The sequence below is a fragment of the Pseudopodoces humilis genome, chromosome 8 (assembly GCF_049639895.1).
Source record: "Pseudopodoces humilis isolate 2021_Gansu_Grassland_sample_001 chromosome 8, ASM4963989v1, whole genome shotgun sequence".
Classification (NCBI taxonomy): Eukaryota; Metazoa; Chordata; class Aves; order Passeriformes; family Paridae; genus Pseudopodoces; species Pseudopodoces humilis.
In genome coordinates, this window is record NC_142207.1 from 35,941,391 (window position 1) to 35,948,462 (window position 7,072).

Sequence of the window (7,072 nt, forward strand, 5' to 3'; positions counted from 1 at the left end):
GGCTACATCTGGAAAAGAGCAGCCAGAGCTGAGGGGCTGCAGGAGAGGCCAGAGAACACAGCCCAGCCCTGCACTCCCGAGGCAGGGACAGCCCTGGGGTGGCTCAGGGGATGGAGCACGGTCACTGCCAGGGGGCAGCCCCAGCCCCTCTTCTGTCCTGTCCTTGGGCATGTGCGGATGGGATGGGCTGGGATGGGCTGGGATGGGATGGGATGGGACGGGACGGGACGGGACGGGACGGGACGGGACGGGACGGGATGGGATGGGATGGGATGGGATGGGATGGGATGGGATGGGATGGTGCAGGGCCCAGCTGGCTGTAGCTTCAGCCCTGTGGCCCAGCTCTGCCACTCACCATCCTGCCCTTGCTGGAACTGCTCCGGCTCTTCAGGGTGTTCTGCTGGGGCAGCTCCAGGGTCTGTGCTTCTGTTCTGTTGGAACACTCTGAATAGCCTGAAGAATCTGCCTGCCATGACAAAATGGGGCCTTGGGAGCACCTTCTAAAGAGACGTTATCAGAAAGCTCCGGCTCACCAAGACCCACACTCTGCTCACAACGTGAGCTGTAGGAATTACACCTCAGAAAAGCTCCAGGTCATGCACTAATGAGTGGGCTGTGTGGGGGCTCCTCACAGCACCGCTCTGGCGCGTCCTGTCCCGTCGCATGCACCAGGCACTCTGGTGTGGTCTTGTCACCGCCAGCTCTTGTCCATTCCACCGTTCCATTCCACGGTTACCAGGCTGCACCGTTTCACTAACGGCCCTTGCACGCCCTGCCACCTTCCTGGTTCTTCCCCCATCCCCCCAAAGTGGCCCAGGTTGGAAGGAATCCCTTGCTCAAAGTGTCTAAGACAGCCTGACAGGATCTTTAGGAACACCTCAAACCATCAGCAAACGCTGCCCTCCTCTGCAGGCTCAGGGCAGCAGAAGGAGCCCCCAGGGCTGCCGACGCAGCCGCAGCAGGAAGGGCACGGGGCCTTGCACAGAATCTGTACAGGGGCCTGGCAGCACTGAAATCAGCAAGTGTGGCAGAGTCCCCACCGAGGCAGACCTGCCACCCCAGCCGAGCCCTGGCAGTGCTGGTGCCCTTCTCCTGCCCCACAGACCTGTGCCCCTGGGGGGCTTCTGTGCCAGAGGGCCAAAGCCAAAGCCCACGTGCATTGGGGACTGAGCTCCTTCCTGCAGGGGCTGTTGGCAGGAGCTCCTGGAGCTATTGCTGGCCACTCCTGCTATCTGTCAGATGATGTTGCTCCTTCCTGGAATGATGTTTTTCATGGAAGGGGTTTGCAGTAGCACAAAACCACCATCAGCTGCTGAGTTTCCTAGGATGGTTAGATTGTACAGAGGCACTGTCCTGTTTCAGTGGGATCTTCCATGTCTTTTTCTGGGACAAACATTCGTCCAGTCTCTGATGTTCAAGGCTCCAGTTGCTGCGTGTCTGTCTGTGTTACAGCTGATGCAAGGCAAACATTTCCTCCAGACACAGAGTCCTGCTGGAACAGTCACAGAGCTACATCTATTTTTACATTATGTTTGTAATTTTAATTTTTTTTAAGTTTTCCAGAGCCTGCTGACTGTTTTCATGGTTTTCTCTCTACCCCTAGTGCACATTCTCCAGAAATTGTGCTTTCCCATCCTTTTGCATTTATTAAAGTTACCTGCAATGACCAGTCAATCAAAGCCCTGGGAAAACTTTAAACTTCAGGGTGAACCCAGACAAAATATTTATCTCCCACAACTGAAGCCATGAATTGCCAAGTACTGTCCCCAGTACACCTGTAGGTGTGCTGATGCCATTTCAAAGGGGTTGCCAATGAAAACAAATTTTAATATTTTTGTAGTTTCCACATTAGAATTAAAATCCTTGACTAGAACAATCACATGTTAAAATTTCTAGGACTCTTACATACCAAAGCTGTCATTTTCACCCTGCATTTTAGAGTCTTTTAGAGCATTTAGAGTTTTAGTTCTAGACACTACAGGAAAAGTCCTTGGTGTTCGGCTATATTTTTATATCAGCATATACTCCTGATGATTATTTCAGGCAGGAGCAGCAAACTCAAGAATGAGCCAAACAGGCTGTTCCTGTGTTCTCATGTCCTGAGTCTCTCTCTCTCTGTCACGATGGCGCCAAGGCCGCTGCCTTGGGACACCTGAGTGTGGAAGGCGAGCCCGCCCTCAAGCACGGCCATCCAAGTCAGTCACGGGCACAGGCTGCAGCTGAAGCTGCCAAGCATTGCTGTGAGGCTGGCAAGTCAAGAGAAAGCCATTGTGGCCAATTTTGCTGAGGCCTTTTGCCAAACCAAAGGCAGCTGTGCCCACAGCCTCTCCCTGTCTGGCAGCCGGCTGCTGCGGACGCCTCAGTGCGCAGGTGCCGACGTTCGGGCTGCTGCTGTCCCTGTGCACACTCTGCTGCTGTGTCTGTGGGCTCCAGAGCCGCTTGGGCAGCAGCGACTGGGCAGCCCTGCTGGAGGAGACATCGCCTCCCTCCCCATGGTGGCAGCAGCTCAGCGGGCCCCGAGCTCTGTGTCAGGGGGGCCTCAGTCACAGCAGCGTGGCCTGGGCAGCCGCGAGGGCCCGGCCTGGCCAGCCCTGCCTCTGCCCTCTGCCCCTTATCTCAGGCACACAGTGGCCGTGGCCTGGCAGCACCCCCCTGCCCTCCATGTCCCCAGCCAGCCCAGCCTGAGCACCTCGGGCTGTCCCCACCCTCCTGGAGGGGTGCTGTCCCAGCCTGGAGGGCTTCTGCTGCAGGCCTGGCAGACATTTTGGGGAAGAGCCAGAACAGCCGGGTGTCAGGAACCAGGCGGCTGCCCAGGGGCTGCTTATGGCCTCTGACACCCAGTTCCTCAGGTCTTCCCACCACCCCGGCCCCTCAGGGGCCTCCTGTCCCCTTGGAGCCTCCTGCCACCCACTCCCTCACACATCCCCCTTGTGCCTTCCCACTGCCTTGTCCCGTCAGGGCCTCCACAGCCCCTCATCCCTTCATGGCCTCCCAGCACCCTGTTCCCTCAGGGTCTCCCCCAGCGTGGCCCGGCAGCAGCGCCGCAGCCCCACAGGAGCTCCAGAGGAGCTGGATCAAGAGGCAGCTGGGAGCCCTCAGCAACCCAGCCAGCACCACACGGGCACGAGGACACAGATGGCACTTCCTGGCTGGGACAGGGGCTGTGCCTTCAGCAGAACCACCAAAGGCCAAGGGGCTTCTGGCCATTTTCCCTGCACCACTGCACACCCCGGCAGGTTGCTGAGCACAAGGACCCTTTTCCCTCTCTTCCCCGATATCCTGCGGACCTTGGGCAGCAAAAGAAAGCTCCTGGGAGTCTGTGTATTTAGAACCTATCCTATATTTACATACTAAACAAAAACAAAAATAAGGAAAGAACAATTTTGAAGAAAAATAAAATCCTGGCTGGCTCAGGTGGCCCCAGCAGACAGAGCCTCCCAGATCAGCTCTCAGCAGAGCTCCAGCAGCGCATCCAGTCAAGGCCTGAGAGATGAGACTGTGTCCTCTATGCCATGTGGAGCTGATCTTGCAGGTTTCCAAAGATGAAATATTGAGTTCTCTCTGCTGCCTGGAGGATACAAAATTTTTGAATTGCCAGGCTTCTGATGGCGGGGCTGATGTTATGTGCCATGTCTTCAAGGGCTGGAAGAGAGGAACAGAGCTGTTAGCGTTCAGGAACACACATAATCACGGAATGATTATATGAAGGTGCTTTACTGAAGAGCTCTGGGTGTCAGGGGTACTGTCGTGGTTTTAAAGTATTAACTAAAAAATTACTAGAAGACTTATTTTTTTGCTGTGAGATATGGATTAGAGCAAGAACAAAACAGGCTTAAAACTTAAAAAGGAATAAAGAAAGTTTATTAACAAAACTACAAGAATAAGAACACCAGAATAAACTTCCAGAAAACCCTTTTTATCCCCTACTACCCACCATTCCCTTGTTCACATGACAACATAGAGACAAAAAAACTTTGAACTTTGGCATTTAAAACAGTCCCAATTCCTGCTAGAGTCTTTTCATTAGTCTTTGTAGAGAAACAGAAGTCTTCTTCTGCAAATCTATGGAGTTTTCCACAAGAAAGCTATTTCTGTTATAGCTTTCTATTTTTCTGATGCCAGCTGCCTGGAAATCCTGTCATCAGTTCACTCCTCCCATTTCACATCACTCTGAGGTGTGTTATGGGTCAATGAATCTAGGGATGTTACTTTTAAGGATGAGTTATTCAAAGGCAAAAGTTCTCTTCATCTGTTTCTGTTAGCTTTTCTGGAAACAGTTTTCTCATTGGCTCTCAAGGCCTCAAATCTTCAACTATTACTTTATCTCACTCTGTTCCAGCACCTCACTGTTGCCCTGAAAACTCAGCTTCTGAGCTTGCTAACATAGTTTTCTAAGGACTTTCCCAGGAGAGTAACTGTAAACATAGATATGTGTACATTCTTTCTGTTACACGTCTTGTGATGGGCATCTCTCATGGCCAGTCCAGTGAGAAGGTGTTATCCTGACCATCCAATCCCTGGCTGTGGTCAGAAGACTATAAATCCTGGAAAAATAAACTCTGCTCTTTCTTTTCACCACACCTCGACCTGTGTCCGCATGATCTATTCGTCTTCAGCGCTAACACCTCACTGTATCACAATTATTCCACCTTTTGCCCAAAATCCAAACTTTGAACACTCTATTCCTCCCTATATACTCTGTCATGAATTAAAGGAGTTTTTTCAAGACCTTATTGTCCATCTCCATAGCTTTAACAGAAAAATATTTCAGCTTATAAATCATCTCCTTATTCTCTACCTTTTCTGAAGCTTCTTTTCTTTACTGTCTCTGATAGTTTATAAGGTCTTTTACATGTTGATTACTCTCTTTTTCTCTCTCTGGATAAAAGGATTAATCTGCAAGTCTCATCTGGGTAATGAAAAGGTTAAAATCTTGCCCAGCCTTTGTAGATGGTTCTGTGATCTCTGCCGGAGCAGGAGCTGGAGCTGTGTGCGATGGAATATTCTTCATGGCTGCTCTGGAGAGTGTGGTCGCTGTCTCAGCCCGCCGCAGGTCAAGAGCTTTTTTTTTCCTTTCTTTACTCGGCAGTCTCTGGTGAATTCAGTCACGGCAAAAAAACTGCAGCCGAGCCAGGGACCGGCCTGGCCCGGCCAGAGCCCGGGGCAAGCCCCGCAGGCCCCATCTCCCGGACGGGAGCCGCTGGGCCCAGCCCAGACCCTGCCCAGGCTGCATGGCCTGGGCAGAGAACGGGAGGTCAGCTGGAGCTCTGTTACCTTTCACAGCCAGAAAACAAAGAGACCAAGAAATTCTCAGGCTTAGGTCTTAAGGTGGTGTTCACAGGTTGATCTCACTTTTCAATGGTCAAAACTGCTGTCAGTTCTTAGAAATGACTGATAATTGGTCAGGAGGAAAGACTCCCATCAGTCACCAGCAGCTTCAATTTCCTTAGCTCCCAAAGCTATCTTAAAGGTAAAGCCACCCCATGACAAGGGGTCTCCCCAGAGCTGCCTGATGCCGCCCACTCCTTGTGGCACCAGTTGCTTTCCTGTGCAATGTTCTAGCTGCCCCAAGAGTAAAGAGGGAGCTGGAGAAAGAGCTTGCCAGGCTGCTCTCCATCCTTTAACAGCAATCCTGCTTAAGGGGAGAAGTCCAAGCTGAGCTCAAATGTGTAAATGGAAGAGCCATGCACAGGAAGGGTCAGTGGGAAGGATGATCCAGGAACCATTGGCCTGGCAGCCTGAGCTTGCTACCACGGAAGGCCTTGGAGCAGATCCTGCTGAGTGCCATCCCATGGCATGTGCAGGGAACCAGGGGTCTGCTGGAGGGTGGGAAAGCTCTGTGGAGGGATGGGGACAGCTGGGGGTCCTGGTGGGGTGTTGAGGAGTTCTGTGAGTGTGTTTTGGGGGCATTGGTGTTGGTGGGTGTGTTGGGGAAGGAGTTGTCTGGAAGTGAGAGTTCTAGACTGGAATTTGAGTCAGTTTGACGCATCATCCATGGTTTGGCACAGCCTTGGTTATGGAGGACATAAGGAATATCTGTGACTTTTCCTGTTAGTGATCCTGGTTCTCATGCAAAAAAGAAGAGGGGAGAGCTGAAATTTATTGGCCACCTAGATATCTGTACCAGGGGGAGGATTAGCCTTTTTGCAATCAACTCAATTGTTTGGACTACTTTTGTATTACTGAGTGGACTGTCATTCCTTGAGAGCTTTAATCCTTCAGAGAATTAGGATATTATCATCCCTCCATAGAAAACCAAAGGCATGCAAACCAAAGAATGGCCTTTTTTTAGCCTCTGTGTAGTGTTATGTTTTTTAAAGTGACTCTTGATGGATGATGTTAAGGCAAAGGACTTGCTGCTTTGAGATGGGAAGCAAACTTGCACATCTTCCACATTCTCCGGCCATTCAAATTAATTGGTGAAGTCTGCCAGATCCTTCTGTGCCTTCCCAACAAAGATGTTTTTGAGCATCAGGAAATGACTTCAATGGGAAAATAATTCCAATTAATGTAATTAATCTGACCAAGACTAAGAGTTGCCAGCAGTTGTTCCAAATGTTCCTGCCAACAGCCCCTGCAGGAAGGAGCTCAGTCCCCAATGCACGTGGGCTTTGGCTTTGGCTGCCCTCTGGCACAGAAGCCCCCCAGGGACACAGGTCTCTGGGGCAGGAGAAGGGCACCAGCACTGCCAGGGCTCGGATGGGACCCCGCAGCTACACTGTGGCTCTGTGACTGAGACACCTCTGACAGAGAGCTCTGATCCCACAGAGCTGCCACAATGATGTGGCAAACCATAGCCTCGTTGGGACCAACAGTTGAGAAAGTGCTGCCAACTCTGCTCCATGTGATGGAGAACTGGCCACTTTGCAGCATCTGTACCTCTGATGAGGACAACAAGGCTGTCTTTTCCCTAGCTGTGAGTTTCTGGGCCTTTGCTCAGCCCCAGGTCACCTCTCCATCCTCTCCTTGCCTCAGGCTGGGCTGAAACCTGGGCTAGGGGCAGGCTCAGGGTGGCACCAGGCCCGCTGCTCCCCGTGCATCTCCCCTCGGGCCCTGCCCCCGGCCCCTTTGG